This window comes from Cydia fagiglandana, chromosome 2, assembly GCF_963556715.1.
Source record: "Cydia fagiglandana chromosome 2, ilCydFagi1.1, whole genome shotgun sequence".
NCBI lineage: Eukaryota > Metazoa > Arthropoda > Insecta > Lepidoptera > Tortricidae > Cydia > Cydia fagiglandana.
Genome location: NC_085933.1, coordinates 26,558,574 through 26,577,698, shown reverse-complemented (window position 1 = coordinate 26,577,698; position 19,125 = coordinate 26,558,574). Strand labels below are relative to the sequence as shown.

Here is a 19,125-nt window from a genome sequence, read left to right as displayed (position 1 = left end):
AATACAACTGAGTACGTGTGGCGCTCAGCAGGCGCCTTCATAGTCAATTGAATTTATATACCTTTGCTCGGCCATTTTCTTAGCAGGACAATCAGGGTCACCTGTTTTGTGGTTGTTGGCCTTCTTGTAGTAGGTGCAGGTTGCGCACTTTGGAGGGTCCTCTTTTTTCATGCACTCGTTTTCAGCGTGTCCTTGATCTCCGCAGTGCCCGCAGGTCTTCACTGGTTGCTTGCAGGACTTGGCGGCGTGGCCGTACTGGTGGCAGGACCAGCACTTTGTAACGATGGTGAAGTCCCTTACAGGGCATGATGACCAGTTAACAAAAACACGGTTTTGCGAAATGAGGAATTTGCGAATGTGGGCTGGTACTTCGATGACGTAATTGCAGGTCTCAGCATTTTTCTTACCCGATTTGTGGCTCAGCTTGATAGAGGTCAGGAATTTTTCCAGGGACACGTCCTGCAGGTTATCGGCTAAATTTTGTTCATAGATGCAGTTAAGAAGAGAACCAGTTACGTGCAGTTGGTGCGATTCCATAATACGTCATCTTTTCTAGAAGGAGTTCTATATTGACACAATCGAATGCTCTGGAGAAGTCCAGAAGCACAAGAATACTGCCTTTCCCTTCATCTGAAGCACTAATGATGTCATCTGTTACATGAGCAAGCGCCGTGGCCGTGCCGTGCCCACTGCGGAAGCCTGACTGTACTTGCGGTAGAATGTTTTCCCGCTCCAAGTAACAGGTCAGTTGCGTGCACACGATTCGCTCCAGGATCTTAGACATAACTGGAAGGATGCTTATCGGTCTAAGATTCTTTAGGTCTTCAACTTTGGCACTCTTAGGCAATGGTTTAACTCTAGCCAATTTCCAAGCTTCAGGGAAAACGCAGGATTTTATCGAGTAATTTATTATGTACGTTATTACAGGTAATGTGACAGGCAATGTTTTTTTTAACATATCAATGGTAATCGAATCATATCCCGACGCATTTGTTTTAATGCTGCATATTTCGTCGAAAATAATCAAACGCTAATCTCTCACATCTCCCGTTGTTTGGTATGTTAAGAAAAAAATTGTTGATTTCGTCTGGGTTATTCAAATGGTGCGGTATATTAACTTGGCTACTCGTGCCTAACACGGAAGACCGTTTTAAATATTGCCACATTTTGTTGGGTCTTTTAATATTTTCATTAACATAATATCCAAAAAAGGCGCTTTTTTCCCATCCTATAGTTCTATTCACTAGATTACGCAAGCTTTTATAATAATCCATGTGAGAATCCAATTTAGTCTTTCTAGCTTTCGCCAAAGCTTTATCTCGCAAGGACATCATGAGCTTCAGATTGTCTGTAAGCCACGGCCGCGGTTTTTCACCCACTCGTATTTTATGCAGAGGATCGTGTATATCATACAAGCTTACTAATAGACAGTTAAAGGTTTCGACCATCTCATTTACATCTCGGCAATTTTTGACTTCAGTCCAACAAATGGCTTTTAGATCTGACATAAATGTTGCTTCATCTATTTTACTCAAATCTCTGTAGTTAATATAACGGGGGGTTTCTTTAGGTTTTTTTATATTAAGTTCGGCAATAACTAGTGCGTGGTCACTAAGGGCTGGGTTGTGATTGACTTTGACGTTTTTACACACAGTGACGGAGAATCTGTTATTACTAGGTCTAGCAGAGTGGCGCATTGATCTGTAATACGCGTAGGTTTCTCTACCAGTCGCTGTAGGTTTTGTTGAGATAGGAAACTCAATAGTTCGTGCGTGGACATTAAAATCGGTAAGTATAAAAATATGATTACAGTAGGCAAAGGTACTCACAGGCAAAGATTCGCTTAAGGAGTTGATTGCGCCGGCGACAGATAATCCTGATTCTGGCCTATAAACTGTTCCGACAGCGATTCGTAACCCTCCCAGTAATGAAACTTCTAGCCACATTTGTTCAAGCGACGACTCCGGGTGTGTTCGGACGCGGGCGCGCAGGCCGCGCCTCACATCACATAGAATCCCACTCCGCCGCCTCTACGGCCACCGGGCCGCGGTGTGTGCTTGAATGTGTAGCCCGGGATGACAGGTGCAGTTTTCTATTCGTCAGCTTTTAACCAGGTTTCGTTCAACGCCAAAATATCTGGTTTTAGTCTTTCCATACAACACAGCAATTCATCCCTACCTGTATTTATTGACCTAATATTTAACAGTCCCATGTGAACTACGGCCATATTCAGTGTTTCTCTGTATATTTATTAAATAAAAAAATATTACATTACAAACTTTAAAGACGCATTCTATTAAAGTAAAGTTTTCGAGGTGAAAATATCTAATAATACAAATAGTAACATTTATGTGCCAATTAGAACGCAAGATCAATATTAAATTGTAACTATTACCAATATTTTTATAGCATAAAAACATACTATGTATTCTTGAGGTCCACGGCAACCTCGCCGAAAACCCGCCGCAGGTCTACCTCTTTCCTAATCCAGTGAGCGCGTTCCCCCTGTTGACGGCGTGTGTAGATACGCCCGCGATTCGTCCACACGTATTTCCACTCGGAGGTATTCGCTGCATCCCGGGTCTGCTTGAATAGAAGCCTGTTGTAACGTGTAAGACGCTCGTTGACGTATATGCGGCGGGGTGCCGCTGCCAGACCAAGATCGGCTGAAGTTGCGCCCCGCCGCGCTCGGGCGGCCCGCAGCACCTCGTCCCGCAGCGCGCCGTTTCGAATTTTGCGTATGGCAAATGATAATCCACGAGTCACGGTGACAGCCACGGTCGACAGACTAGGTCAACGGTCAACTAGCGGTCGGCAATCTTTTTTGGCGTTTGTTTTTGGTATACGGGCAAATGAATTTCGCGGTGCGGCGGAATGAATTTAGGTCGCGAGACAACGTAAACGCCATGAATTTCACGGCGCACCTATTTTTTCTCGGCCCCCACACCTCATCCACGAATTATCGGAAGTCCCGGGACTGCCTGAGTCAAATAATTCTGCATTATACCACACCGATTTTTCTAAGTCTCGGCCCCAATAGTAGTTACCGAAGTTGAGATTGGCCACGCCTTTGACTAGGCTCGCGGGCCGCAAGTGAGAGGTTCGCCGGCAGCATGCGGCGGCGGCGGTCGGCAACAAGCGGCCCGCCGGGCCGCTTGTTGCCGACCGCCGGAACTAACTAGCGGTGTCCGTCCACTGACGAGATGCCACTAGCGACATCTATAGCTAGCCTTCAAGCGAATAAATAACTAACTCACACACAAAGTGTTGCCATCTTGCGGGGATCATTGTGGAACTAACAAGTCGTGCCATCTAACGGCTCCTTGCAATTGAAAAAAATTGAAATTGAAATTGAAATTGCACCCTCTGCGGATTTTTTTGGAACTAACAAGTGGCAAAAAAAACACACACACACGGATTGTGGAGGATACGGGTTCAAGTCCTGCCCGTATCTGCTTGTTAAAAGATTGATTTAGTATGGGTTACTGGTGAATTATCAATGCAACTTGAGACTCCGGTGCCGTTAAAAGATGTAATTGTCTTTCGGTAGATGTCGCTATTTACATAAAGAAAGGAATGGAAAGATTTGCGATGTCCTGGTAGGCTTCCGTAGCTCAATTGGTTAAGAGCAACACACGGATTGTGGAGGATGCGGGTTCAAGTCCTGCCGGAAGCGTAAATTTTTCCATTTTTTCCCAACTCAGTAGTGACATCTATTCACTTCATAGCGGATGGTTTTGGAACTAAATAGTGATGTACACTGACGAGGCGACACTAGCGACATGGCACCATCTAGTGGGGATCATTGGGGAACTAACAAAGGGGCAGGGCGCACCTTTTTGCAGTCGGCAAACTAAAAACTCCATATATTTGATAACCAAAAGCGACAAAACTAACCGCAAATAAGTGTACCAGAACCCCAAATATTACAAGGGCAGGGGGCAGGGGTGTTCCCTGTCGAGGTTTTCCTGAGAGCCTATGATGATGATGATGATGATGATGATGATGATGATGATGATGATGATGATGATGATGTAGAGGTTTCAAAGGTCCGACATTAGCGTCCAAAGGCTACGGTAACTGCTTACCCTCAGGCGGACCGTATGCTACATTGGGAGCTATGTATCTATCTTATTGGATGCGTATCGATCTATTACTGACAAAGCCATCTAGGTTTCGAGTAGGTACATAGAAAGTCATATAGTGACCCCCCGAATTATTCTAAATCCTTCATTATGTACGTGTCAACATGACACCACACCGAATTATTCTAAGTCTCGGCCCCCACACCTCGTCCATCATTTTTTTCTAAGGCCCTGGCCACACCGAATTATTCTAAGTTCCGGGTCTTTCCAACTGCCTGTCAACATGACACCACACCGATTTTTCCAATGTTGCGACTTTTTACTAACGCGTCTTGTATTTATGTAAAAAAATTAGTAAATAAAAGTACTTTTTTAAATCGTAGGAGTAAAATATTCAAACAAATTATTGCAGTGGCAAGTGTCTTATTTTTTTTGGTGTTGTAAACAAATGGTTTTTTTTCTACGTATACGAGCCGGTCCCGGACAGTGGTGCGTATTGCGCCTGATGGTGGACACGCCGCTCACGCTCCTCTCACGCCGAAACAATTGCCGTACCAATTTCGCCTGGCACCCGAGAGCTCAGCGGCTTCGGCGCGGCGCTGCGCGAGTTTAGCGAAGAGACAGGCTGCTTCATAATCACGGTTTCAAAACACGCGGACCAACGCCGGCTCTACATACTTACAATTACAATATTTACGTGTATGTTGAAGTTTTTTTCGGATGCGGGCCGGGTCCAGCTGTTATTGCTATCGACGCATGACATCATCGGGCGCCGCGGGCGCGCTCTGCGGTCACACCTAATCGTGGTCTACTACGTTCACAGCAGAGATATATATAACTCCGTCTAAGATAAATAAAGTCTAAGAAAAAAACGTGCCTCGGAAATCAAGAAAAAGTCATTCTCGAATAGATGGCGCCATTACCTTTGGCCTATTCTCGGCTAGATGGCGTTGACGACACCGTTTGATATTTAACAATTTTAACACATATCATATGTTTACACGTAAGTAAACATATTTTGATTAATTTATACATTTTCAATTTTATTTTAAGTTTTAATCGTGTGTCGATAGATGGCAGTAAATGTACCGTGACTACAAAATTTACTTTGGCAATAGCCCTCTATACTATCTATTCTCTTTGGTTCACAACTTTGCGCAGACCCGCCAGTGTAAGTGTATTCGGCGCCGCGCCTTTTGTCATATTACAGTATACAAAATAGTCAGGTAGGCTCGCGGGCCGCAAGTGAGAGGCTCGTCGGCTGCATGCGGTGGCCGTTGCCGACCGCCGGAACTAACAAGAGGTGTCCGTCCACTGACGAGATTCCACTAGCAACTGGCAACTCAGTAGTGACATCTATTCACTTCATAGCGGATGGTTTTGGAACTAAATAGCGATAATATGTACTTGTACACTGACGAGGCGACACTAGCGACATGGCGCCATCTAGCGGGGATCATTGGGGAACTAACAAAGGGGCGGGGCGCACCTTTTTGCAGTCGGCAAACTAAAAACTCCATACTCCATACTCTTTTGATAACCAAAAGAGACAAAACCAACCGCAAATAAGTGTGCCAGAAACTCAAATATTACAAGGGCAGGGGGCAGGGGGTGTTCCCTATCGTGGTTTTCCTGAGGGCCTATGATGATGATTATATAGAGGTTTCAAAGGTCCGACATTAGTGTCCAAAGGCTATCGGTAACTGCGTACCCTCAGGCGGACCGTATGCTGCATTGGGAGCTATGTACCTATCTTATTGGATGGTTACGAGCAGGTACATAGAAAGTCATATAGATTGCGAAGTCACTGACCCCCAGAATTATTCTAAGTCCTTTTCTGTACGCGTCCACATGACACCACACCAAATTATTCTAAGTCTCTCTCGGCCCCCACACCTCGTCCATCGATTTTTTCTAAGTCCCTGGCTACACCGAATTATTCTAAATTCTGGATCTTTCCAACTGCCTGTCAATATGAGACCACACCGATTTTTCCAAGTCTCGACCCCCACACCTCATCGATCGATTTCATTTAAAGTCCCTGGACACACCGAATTTTTCTAAGTCTCGGCCCCCTTTCCTCCACTCCAACCGCAAGTTCTATAAGGGCTATAATGCCATGCATTTACGTTTTCTACAAAATATCTGACTCGCTCTTATTCGCAGGGCCATAAGAGTATGTCACATATTTTTTGCGGCCTGCGAAGAGTCACATATTATTGCAGGTGACTGTGCATATATTTTTGAATATTTTGGACGTATACATTATAAAATAATATTTTTTTCGTGGGCCTTCGATCTCGGAGGTTGGGCTCCTTGGAAGACTCGATTGAGACCCTTTACGGCATATGATATTCAACTCTCTTGACAGCGATTAAAGATGAAATTTAAACATTTTTTTTCTATTTTTGGCCTCGGTATTTTTCTACTTTTTCAAACAAAACATGTTTATTCTGTGTGATACACGAATGAAACGTATGTGTCACAATGACACCATAAGCATCGAAAAATTTTCTAAGTCTCGGCCCCCTTTCCTACACCTCAACCGAAATAAATTAGAGATTCACTAGATATCAAATAGTGAAGATATGTGACGTTCCACGGAAAAAGGTACTTTATGGCGGTCGGCGCTTACGTCGCATAGCGCTGCAATATTATTGGAGCGGCGTTAGTAATAGCGTAAGCACCAACCGCCATATATTCAGTCTCTAATTCATTTCCCGAATCGAGCCGTAGCTGGCGCTGGTTGGTGTATGGAAAGGGTGCGCGCGGGCGCACGCACGCGAGTGCCATTGTAGGTAAAATCCGTCGCACGCGTCCGCCACAGTACGGCTCGGCCACGAAATTGCGCGACTGGCGACGGCGGCGGTGGCAACCATAGGTGGGAACGAAAGGTCCGATCACTGTGTCTCGCTCCAACCTATGGTTATCGCTGCCGCCGTCGCAAGTCGCTCAATGTCGTGACCGAGCGGTTAAGCGTTGGTCATACTACCTACTATCTGGTCACCCACTCCGTGCAACCGCGCCAGCTAGCGGACGTCCTTCGCGGTAATTTCACTTTAGCGGGCCCATAATAATTTAGTATGAGAGTGCGGCTTCTCAATTGTGTCATCGTTTACGATTGCAGCGCATCTCGCTCGCATACATACTCCTTTTTGTATAAAATTATTTTTGTATGAAGGGTTACCGGGTTAAACTGTAAGGCCCACTTGCACCATTCCACTGACCCGGGGTTAAGCGGTTAAACTATTAACCTAGTGTCAAATTGTAAGGCTAACCATGGCAACTACTGGTTTAACCGGTCAACCCCGGGTTAGTGGAATTGCAAGTGGGCCTAAGTACTGTATAAACGGTTAACTCCGAGTTAGTTGACTAACCATGGAACGCGCAAGTGACTCTAAAGCCTATTTTTAAGCCGGTTCATCTCAGAAATACCTGCACAAAACCTACTTTACTACCTGCCCCATCAAAAACAATTGTTCACACCGGTGATTTCCATAGAAACGATTCCGCAGTAAAATGTAAAGGAATTGAAATAAAGCGTTGTGATGATTGTAAACAGTGGTCCGGATGCAACAATGAGCCCACTGAATATTAACACCGGGCGGCTGCTCACCGCCAGAACTCGGCAAGTGGCATTTTGTATAAACAATTAAGCACACATAAAATAATAGTTCCTTCGTCACACCGACTTTAATAGAACAAAGTGAGGCAATGCATTATAAACTTCACATTTCCATAAAAAAATTATATGAATTAGATTCATAGCGGCTTAAAAATTAAAAAATCAGCAATTAAATAGGTTTTTGCTTGAAAATGTCGCTCTATTCCTGCTCTTTTTGTTATTCAGTATGCTCAGTATGTTTCAAAAAATAGGTAAACCGCTTTCTCGAACTATAGGTAAGTACATATGTATGATCCCACATCAGCGGTAGGTAAACACTTCACCGTTCACGATAACCTGCCGCAAAGCACACCTTTTGTTTATAAAGCTAAGCCGTCCGGGTTAGTTCGGGCAGATTCTCGGGCAAAGTCTATCGTTAGCACCGTTCTATCCGCTGTTAGTTAGCAATGTTTGTGTTGCCCTGTTGTGTTAGAGTGGGAAGCTCAGGCTACCAATCGCCTGGGGCTATCAAATCTGAACGGGTTTTTTAGTTCTCAAAAACAAGAACTAGTTTGTGAATTCCTATTTTACGCAGAGTTAAACGACCCGTTTTCATATTTATCTATCTCATGTTATCAGACACCTCGTAGCTACCGCTACTGCTTAATTTCAAGACTTTTATAATATTAATACCTACTCGTAATACCTATTGGACCAAATTATAATATTAACAACATGTTTTAATGTTACATTTTTAACTCATTTCTTAATTCAGTAACCATGCCTAAAACATTTAATAAATAAAACTATTTTTACCATTACAGATACACAGTTATGATCTAAAGCAGCCGATTGCCAGAGCGGGTGTATTTTTAAAGTTCATTTATACGGTTATCATTTGCTCGCGTGTCCGTATTCAGTACTTTCAGTAGCACTGTGGCGTGGCGTTTATCAATGAGTGCCAACTCCCATATAACCATTCCAGTCGCAGAATCATCAAAGTGGTAACTAAATGTCAGATGTGTCGTAACAGAGTCCACACAATGTGTCTAGAATTGTTTCGAAACAAAGTGTCGTCGCCGTGTGTACACTTTTCCGTAACAAGGTGTCGACACATTTGTGTGCACTTTGCGTGCGGTTTGCGACTAAATCTGACAGCAAATTTGTGACAGCAAATGTCAATATAAAATACCTCTTGAAAACCAAGGTTTGTCAAACTACTATTAGTGTCTCGTGTGCTCGTAAATAACTAGTAAGTCATCATGGGCGATGCAAATGATAATAATAGACCAAAACCATATAAACACCCAACACCCGTCAACCTTTTACAGAAAAGTTTTTAAAGAAATGCAATAAGCTACTTAGGTCAGCCAACGAATGCTCCAAAAAGTTGTATAGGGAAATGCTCAGAACACAATTTTTGACTCTGTAACTTGGTTTGGACAAGTTAGGAGGTGAACATATCAAAAGTCCCCGGCCGTAGCCCTTGAGCGGGGGGAAGAGAGGGGGCTTTGAAGGTCCCATTTTCCGGTTTTTCGATTATATCTCGGAAACTATGCATCTTAGCGACATGGCCACTTATACAAAATGAAAGTTAATTTAATTTGTTACAAGTTTATTCGTCAATTTTTTCGATATGTTGAATAGTTTTTGAGATATCCGCTCTTGAAAGTTTATTTAGGGCTCTCAATTTTATCTTGATATATCTACATCAGTGAAGGTGCTAGGTATCGTTTTCGTATAAATCTGGGTTGCTGAATCCATTTAAGGTAACACATTGACACCATTCCACAAAATTAAAAAAAATCTTTTTAGGGTTCCGTACCTCAAAAGCAAAAAACGGAATCCTTATAGGATCACTCGTGCGTCTGTATGTCTGTCCGTCTGAATACACAAAATAGTTCTTTACCTATAGATGACAGGAAAACCTATTAGAAATGTGCAGTCAAGCGCGAGTCGGACTTAATGTACGGAACCCTTAATATGCGAGTCCGACTCGCACTTGGCCGGTTTTTTTAAAACTCCTCTTGACGCTTAACCGCTGAACCGATTTCATTGAAATTTGGTATAGAAATAGTTTGCGTCCCGGAACAGGACATAGGATAGATCTTATAACCAAAATCATTTTTTGAAGGTGTGAAAAGTGGCGTGGAAATTTGTACGGGAAATCAATAACCGCTGAACCGATTTATATTAAATTTGGGATGGTCTACATCTTTGATTTAGTTAAAAATGATAAAAAAACATGACTTCAAACCTATACTTAAACAGTATTAACTTCAAGAACTGAATTCTGAATTCCCCCCTACACCTCATTTCACACCTTTAAAGGATGATTTTTTAGATAACTTATTATGTCCTGTCTCGGGACTCAAAATATATGTGTACTAAATTTAAATTAAAACTGTTCAGCAGTTTAAGCGTGAAGAGGAGTTTAAAAGAAAGTATTTTAATAAGTTTATATGTTTTTCTTTGGAATGGTGTCAATGTGATACCATAACTAAATTTAGTACAGCGAATTTATACGAAAACGATACCAAACATGGCCTCGTAGCTTTACTGTTGTAGAAGTCAAAATAAAATTGAGAGCCCTAAATCTAGACACGCGGCAGCGTGTCAAGCCAAGTTCAAGCAAAGGAACTGGCTAGCCAGCGCCAAGTGTAATATTACACGAACCACTTGGTGCCACTTTTGACCCTTCTATAACTCAAAACATCTTTAACGTAAACACATAAAACTACGTGTGTTTAATTATATCCATAAGGACATCTAGAAGCCCAAATTTCATGAAGCTAGCTCAAACGGTTATAAAGATATGAAGGTCAAAAAGTCGTAAATTTTAAGACTGACTGACATACCTATAGTACCTAAACCTAACCTACTTCCAGATGACCTAGAAGGATGAAATTTGGAATCCAGCTCAGTTATTGTGTGAAAGCGTAGGAAAAAATCTAAAAATTTAAAAAAGTTATAAAATAGGGGGGGTCCCCATACAAAAAAACCATTTTTTTTTGTGACTGACATATAAGTACCTAAACCTAACCTACTTCCAGATTACCTAGAAGGATGAAATTTGGAATCCAGCTCGGTTATTGTGTGTAAGCGTAGGAAAAAATCTAAAAACAAAAAAAAGTTAATAAATAGGGGGGGTTCCCATACAAATTTCTTTTTTATTGTGACTGACATATAGTACCTAAACCTAACCTACTTCCAGATGACCTAGAAGGATGAAATTTGGAATCCAGCTCGGTAATTGTGTGTAAGCGTAGGAAAAAATCTAAAAATAAAAAAAGTTAAAAAATAGGGGGGGTCCCCATACAAAAAACCTGTAATACGCGCTAAACAACCGGCCAACGGTGTGTCGTTGGCGGCGCGCGGCACCACATAATTAATACAAAGAACAGAAGTAAAAAACATGCAGCGGAAACACAAGAAAAAACATTAAATCTCAATACCTGCCTAGTTTTCTTTACAAAAAGTATTGATATCCCATCAAAAACATAAATGTAAAAAAGGAGAGCCAAGTTCAATACAAAAATTATGCTTGGCTGTGGGGTTCGCCGCAAAAAGAATGGAGATTTAAATGAGTGCCAAGTTCTATGCAAAATCCAAATATGTATTTATAGGAACAAAATAACATTATAAACAAGTATTAAACTCTATTTCTTTGCTTTATTGGATACCTATAACAATTGCTGTTATTTAAAAAAAATGCGATAAAAAAAATTTTTTTCTAATAGTATTCCCAAATACAAAGACTCAAGTCCCGCGCTCGAAAAAATGTTTGATATCCATACAAACTTACAACCCCGTTTTCACCACCACAGGGATGAATTTTCAAACGCTGTAATTAGTTTTCTTGTATTTTAATATAATACCTTTTTACATAGTTTCAAGTTCCTTGCTTAAAATAAAATTTGCACCCGCAGACTAGATATGAGCGCCGATAGGCATTTAGTCGGCGGCGGCGCGCCGGTCAAAATAGGTCGGCGGCGGCGGCGAATCGGCGGCGTGGCCTTGAAACACCTTTGATTAACGAAAAAAGAATACAAACCAAAATTTTACCGAAAATACATGTTTTGCTGCAAGAAAGTTATAAAATAAGTGCATTTTTCAATTTCAAGCAAAATTTATTGAATAAAGGTACGAAAGTTTTTTATATAGTATAATAAACGATATCGCGCAGCATCAGAGGCGGTCTTAATCTTGGCGAGGCTCTGGCCGGCCGTCCGGACGATCTTTGCGAGGCCCTTATCTTTTGTGCTAGTAAAAAGTAGCGGATTGACTGTATCAGGGAAACGTCTGGTCGACAGTCCAAAGTGCCGAAGTAAGGAAAACCAAGCTCCGTCATTAACCAATATCAACCCAACAAACCGATTTACGTCAAAAAGTGAGGCCCACGGCCGAGCTCCACCTAACACCGAAGACCTGATAACGACGCCTTCCCATGCGTGGCCAGATGCTGAGCTGCAGGTAAGCTTACAGCTTAGAATCGAACGCCAAGTGTGAGCTTGGCTGACGGCCGAATGTGCGGAGCGCCGACTACGGCGCGCTTCTGTGCGAGGCCGAAGGCCAAGCTGTAAGAGAGCAGAGCTTGGAATTGAACTATTGGTTCAGTGTAAAGCAAGTCCGAAGGCCGATTAAGACCGAGGCCATAGTGTTAAAGACCTGGAGCTTTCCTGCAGGTGCATTTGTGCGAGGCCAAAGGCAGTGGAGCTAAGATCGGAGAAGAACCAATGACCAAGCATTTTAAAAGCGAGGCCGAAAATTAGGCTCCAAACAGGGCCGAAAATTTGGAGGTTCAGATAGCGGCTTACTTCTATGCGAGCGATGCGAGGGCAAAGCTTGAAATTTGAATAATGGCCAAGCTAAATGAGACCCGATTCCGTTTCCGATGCCTTCCGTGCACAGCCAACGGCCACCGTTGGGCGTGAAAGCACTTAATATCTGAAATTAACCCCCTTTTACACCTTTTAAAGACATTTAACCATTCTTGCAATGGTTAAATTAGCGGTGAATGACGGATGAGCTAGCCAGCTGGCAAAATTAGTCATTTCGTTGCCCTAACACTAGTAGCGTGGTTACCAAACAGAAAAGTTTGAATTTACCATCGATATTTTTGAATTATATGGACCTAAAATGCCTTTTGAATGTCTATAAGCTATTCAGACTGGCCCCGTTAAAGATCTAAACTAGATAAAATATATATTATCTGATTCTGAAAGTAGTAGTACCTATCAAGGTCACGCCGATGCCACGCCGATAGCGCAGCGTCGGCGGCGGCGGCGCGAAAATTTTGTCGGCGGCGGCGGCGCGCCGGCGCGGCGCTCATATCTACCGCAGACGAACTTCCATCCCCTTTTTAACCCCCTTAGGGGTTGAAATTCCATAAACGTTGCAATTTATTTTTTTGTAATCGGCTATTATGCCTTTCTAAGAAGTTTCAAAACCATTTGTAATGGATTCAAACTTTCAACCCCTTTTTAACCCTGTTAGGGGATGAATTTTACAAAACGCTGAAATTACTGTTCCTGTCTTCTAATAATATCCCTAAATACAAAGATTCAAGTCCCACACTCGAAAAAATGTTTGATATCCATACAAACTTTCAACCCCTTTTTCACCCTGTTAGGGGATGAATTTTACAAAACGCTGAAATTACTTTTATTGTCTTCTAATAATATCCCTAAATACAAAGATTCAGTCCCGCGCTCGAAAAATTTTTTGATATCCATACAAACTTTCAACCCCTTTTTCACCACCTTGGGGGATGAATTTTCTAGAACGCTGAAATGAGTTTTCTAGTATTTGAATTTGATACTTTTTTACAAAGTTTAAAGTTCCTAGCTTAAAATAAAATTTGCACCCGAAGACGAACTTTCATCCCCTTTTTAACCCCCTTAGGGGTTGAATTTCCAATAACGTTGCAATCACTTTTTTTTGTAATCGTCTATTATGCCTTTCTAAGAAGTTTCAAAGCATTTGTAATGGATTAAAATTTTCAACCCCTTTTTAACCCTGTTAGGGGATGAATTTTACAAAACGCTGAAATTACTTTTCCTGTCTTCTAATAATATCCCTAAATACAAAGATTCAAGTCCCGCGCTCGAAAAATTTTTTGATATCCATACAAACTTTCAACCCCTTTTTCACCACCTTGGGGGATGAATTTTCAAAAACGCTGAAATAAGTTTTCTTGTATTTTAATAATATATCTTTTTACGAAGTTTCAAATTCCTAGCTCAAAAGAAAACTTTAACCCCATACAAACTTTCATCCCCTTTTTAACCCCCTTAGGGGTTGAATTTCTCAAAATCGCTTCTTATCTCTTGTACAATTTATAAATGCAATCTGGTGTGCAAATTTCAACTTTCTGGCTTTTGTAGTTTCGGCTCTGCGTTGATGAATCAGTCAGTCAGTCAGTCAGTCAGGACACTTGCATTTATATACAGGGTGATCAATCCAAATGGGTCAGTATGGAGAAGTCAGAAACTATGAGAGATAGCAAAATCTGTTCTTAGGAACCATGGCTTCGATTTTAGATTTAATAATAATGGCATTCAATTTTTTTTTAAAGCTATCATACATAACCGGGATTCGAACATGGTCAATATTCTTATTGTTTGTTTGTATGGAAACTTCTAAACGATGCGTGATAGGTGGGGGGTGCTCGAACAAATATCATAGAGGGCCCCGAGACAAAACAAAGTACATTAAAAAAAATCAAAATGGCCGACTTTTTTTTTAATTTTTTCAAGTTGGTCCGAGCGCGCTGAGATTCGGCATGCGGCGAGCCTGGGGACCCAAGATTACAATTTCAAAAAAATATTTTTGGAAAAATTCAAAATGGCGGCGGACACGGGCAAAGTAAAATTTTCAAGTAGGTTAAGCGAGTCCGAAGGGCGAGCTTCAGGCCGGGAGGCCGAAGGCCGACCCCGGTGGAGGGCCGAAGGCCCGAAGCCTCCACCCCGACTCCCAAAACGCGAGGCCGAAGGCCGAACTGCGTGAATTCGGTGCTTCCAAACTTTCTACCAAGTCAACTGTCTTGATGACCGAAGCCGGCGGGCCGAATGCCCCACGGCAAAGCGTCGAGGCTTGCGAAGGCCGAAGGCCAAGCTCTGCGTAGGGCCGAAGGCCCGAAGCGTCACACGAGAGGGGGAAGTTGAAGCTTAAACACGACCCAACACTTTTCCTATTGGGAGTCGCTTTTTGGGCGTCGGGGTGGAGGCTTCGGGCCTTCGGCCCTCCACCGGGGTCGGCCTTCGGCCTCCCGGCCTGAAGCTCGCCCTTCAGGCTCGCTTAACCTACTTGGAAATTTGTCTTTGCCCGTGTCCGCCACCATTTTGGATTTTTCCAAAAATATTTTTTTGACATTGTAATCTTGGGCCTTCAGGCTCACCGCATGCCAATTCTCAGCGCGCTCGGACCAACTTGAAAAAATTAAAAAAAAAGTCGGCCATTTTGATTTTTTTAATGTACTTTGTTTTGTCTCGGGGCCCTCTATGATATTTGGTCGAGCACCCCCCACCTATCACACATCGTTTAAAAGTTTCCATACAAACAAACAACAAGAATATTGACCATGTTCGAATCCCGGTTATGTATGATAGATTAAAAAAAAAAATTGAATGCCATTATTATTAAATCTAAAATCAGAGCCATGGTTCCTAAGAACAGATTTCGCTATCTCTTATAGTTTCTGACTTCTCCATACTGACCCATTTAGATTGATCACCCTGTATATAGATTAAACATTTTAAATCAGGCCACAAGGCCTATATAACAAATACAGACTAACATATATATATGCATTGTTATAAACTAAACACTATTTAGTCTGATCTTGTCTTGTGTCGGATTCGGCAGTTTACCCCGGAACCTCCGAAACACGACACCCTTCGGCCAGAAGTCGGCGCACTCGATGGTCCCCTGCAGCGAATTTAGTTTGGTAAAACTAATAAATGTAAAAAAGGAGAGCCAAGTTCAATACAAAAATTATGCTTGGCTGTGGGGTTCGCCGCAAAAAGAATGGAGATTTAAATGAGTGCCAAGTTCTATGCAAAATCCAAATATGTATTTATAGGAACAAAATAACATTATAAACAAGTATTAAACTCTATTTCTTTGCTTTATTGGATACCTATAACAATTGCTGTTATTTAAAAAAAATGCGAGATCTTAAAGCAGGTTAGATTTGACTTGGCCAGTTTTCATTACATCAGTCATTTTATAAAGTTATTCAACATATATATTTTGTAATTCTGATAAAAACTGGCCAAGCCAAATCTAACCTACTTTAAGATCTCACATTTTTTTTAAATAACAGCAATTGTTATAGGTATCCAATAAAGCAAAGAAATAGAGTTTAATACTTGTTTATAATGTTATTTTGTTCCTATAAATACATATTTGGATTTTGCATAGAACTTGGCACTCATTTAAATCTCCATTCTTTTTGCGGCGAACCCCACAGCCAAGCATAATTTTTGTATTGAACTTGGCTCTCCTTTTTTACATTTATGTTTTTGATGGGATTCTTATTACTTGGCCAAACTTGTGTAGAAGGAAAAGGAAAAATAAAAGTCTTCAGCAGGAATATAAGACACAAATATAATTTTGTTTTTGCGTTACTATTTCAATCATCAAATATAAACATACCTTGATTATATTATTCTAGTGAGATCCTCATAGATAAACAAAAACATTTACTTAAAAAATTACAAGGTCGAAATGTCACGGAACTTGTGAGAGTAATATGTGAAAAATAAAAACTTTTATGACAAAAAAATCTGGACACAATTTAAGAAGCATCCAATTGCGTCGAGGAATCATCTGTATTTTTGCTTGTTTCATTACCTACTCGCTTCTTTTTTTGTCCTTTGTATTCTGTAGCAATTTGTTAGATCTGAAAATAAAGATAACTTGCGTCGTCACGGATGTCGATTTATAGGTTTTAGGGAGTGCAGAATTCGAAAACGATGATCATTTTATAATCCAAGATGGCGGCTACGTATTTTGTCATAAAAGTCGTCATGAATATCGTTTTATAGGTTTTAGGAAGTGCCGATTTCGAAAATGATGACCAGTTTGGAATCCAAGATGTGTGCCGTGCACTTTGTCATAAAAGTCGTCATGGATATCGTTTTATAGGTTTCAGGGAGTGCAGAATTCGAAAATATTGACCATTTTGGATTCCAAGATGTCTGCCGTGCACTTTGTCATATAAGCCGTCATAGATGTTGATTTATAGGTGTTAGGAAGAGCAGATTTCGAAAATGATGACCATGACCAATAAAACGACATCCATGTCGAGTTTTAACATAGTGCATGGCCGCCATCTTGGATTCCAAAATAGTCATCATTTTCGAAATCAGGGCCCCCTAAAACCTATAAAACGACACCCATGACAACTTTTATGACATAGTGCATGGCCGCCATTTTGGATTCCAAAATGGCCATCATTTTCGAAATTGCGTCCCCTAAAACCTATAAAACGACATTCATGACGACTTTTGTGATATAGTGCATGGCCGCCATCTTGGAATCCAAAATGGTCATCGTTTTCGAAATCTGCGCCCCCTAAAACCTATAAAACGACACCCATGACGACTTTTACGACATAGTGCATGGCCACCATTTTGGAACCCAAAATGGTCATCATTTTCTAAATCTGCGCCCCCCAAAACCTATAAAACGACACCCATGACAACTTTTATGACATAGTGCATGGACGCCATTTTGGAATCGAAAATGGTTATCATTTTCGAAATCTGCGTCCCCTAAAACCTATAAAACGACATTCATGACGACTTTTGTGACATAGTGCATGGCCGCCATCTTGGAATCCAAAATGGTCATCATTTTCGAAATCTGCGCTCCCTAAAACCTATAAAACGACACCCATGACGACTTTTATGACATAGTGCATGGCCACCATTTTGGAATCCAAAATGGTCATCATTTTCTAAATCTGCGCCCCCCAAAACCTATAAAACGACATCCATGACGACTTTTATGACATAGTGCATGGCCGCCATCTTGGAATCCAAAATGGTCATCGTTTTCCAAATCTGCGCCCCCTAAAACCTATAAAACGACACCCATGACGACTTTTATGACATAGTGCATGGCCACCATTTTGGAATCCAAAATGGTCATCATTTTCTAAATCTGCGCCCCCCAAAACCTATAAAACGACACCCATGACAACTTTTATGACATAGTGCATGGCCGCCATTTTGGAATCGAAAATGGTTATCATTTACGAAATCTGCGCCCCCCAAAACCTATAAAACGACACCCATGACGACTTTTATGACATAGTGCATGGCCGCCATTCTGGATTCCAAAATGGTCATCAGTTTCGAAAGCGGGGCCCCCTAAAACCTATAAAACAACATCCATGACGACTTTTATGACATAGTGCATGGCCGCCATCTTGGAATCCAAAATGGTCATCGTTTTCGAAATCTGCGCCCCCTAAAACCTATAAAACGACACCCATGACGACTTTTATGACATAGTGCATGGCCGCCATTTTGGATTTCAAAATGGTCATCATTTTCTAAATCGGGGCCCCCTAAAACCTATAAAACGACATCCATGACGACTTTTATGACATAGTGCATGGCTGCCATCTTGGAATCCAAAATGGTCATCGTTTTCGAAATCTGCGCCCCCTAAAACCTATAAAACGACACCCATGACGACTTTTATGACATAGTGCATGGCCGCCATTTTGGATTTCAAAATGGTCATCATTTTCTAAATCGGGGCCCCCTAAAACCTATAAAACGACATCCATGACGACTTTTATGACATAGTGCATGGCCGCCATCTTGGAATCCAAAATGGTCATCATTTTTGAAATCTGCGCCTCCTAAAACCTATAAAACGACACCCATGACGACTTTTATGGCATAGTGCATGGCCGCCATTTTGGATTCCAAAATGGTCATCATTTTCAAAATTGGGGCCCCCTAAAACGTATAAAACGACATCCATGACGACTTTTATAACACAGTGCATGGCCGCCATTTTGGATTCCAAAATGGTCATCATTTTCGAAATCGACACCCATCTCGACTTTTATGACAAAGTGTTTGGCTACCATCTGCATGCAAGACATTTCTATTATTTTTACGTACAAAAATGGCCCCCTGTCAACTTCCAACCGAGAATTAATCGATAATTTATTCGATTAATATTCAGATTAATTCAATTTCAATCTATGTTAGGTCGACTAAACTAATCGCGATTAAAATTTGAGGATTAACGTCGAATAAACAGTTAATCTATTAAGTCCCATCTCTGACCACGGCATTTCTACACTTTGAGAATATCTGAAAACAAATGAACACAAGGAGCCATTTTGCAAATCCAGTAACTTTGTTATTACTTTTGACAGCGCGTGTCATGTGTCTACACAGAGTCGAC

The 19,125-nt window shown here is 41.4% G+C and overlaps 1 protein-coding gene and 1 non-coding gene across 2 annotated transcripts in view; both read left to right on the top strand.

Moving 5' to 3' along the window:
- The window catches only part of LOC134679545 (V-type proton ATPase subunit C), a 175,292-nt gene that overhangs the window by 129,467 nt on the left and 26,700 nt on the right, over positions 1-19,125 (top strand). The window lies entirely within an intron of this gene.
- On the top strand, positions 3,604-3,676 carry Trnas-gga (transfer RNA serine (anticodon GGA)). The gene has a single exon. It is a non-coding gene; the product is annotated as a tRNA-Ser (tRNA).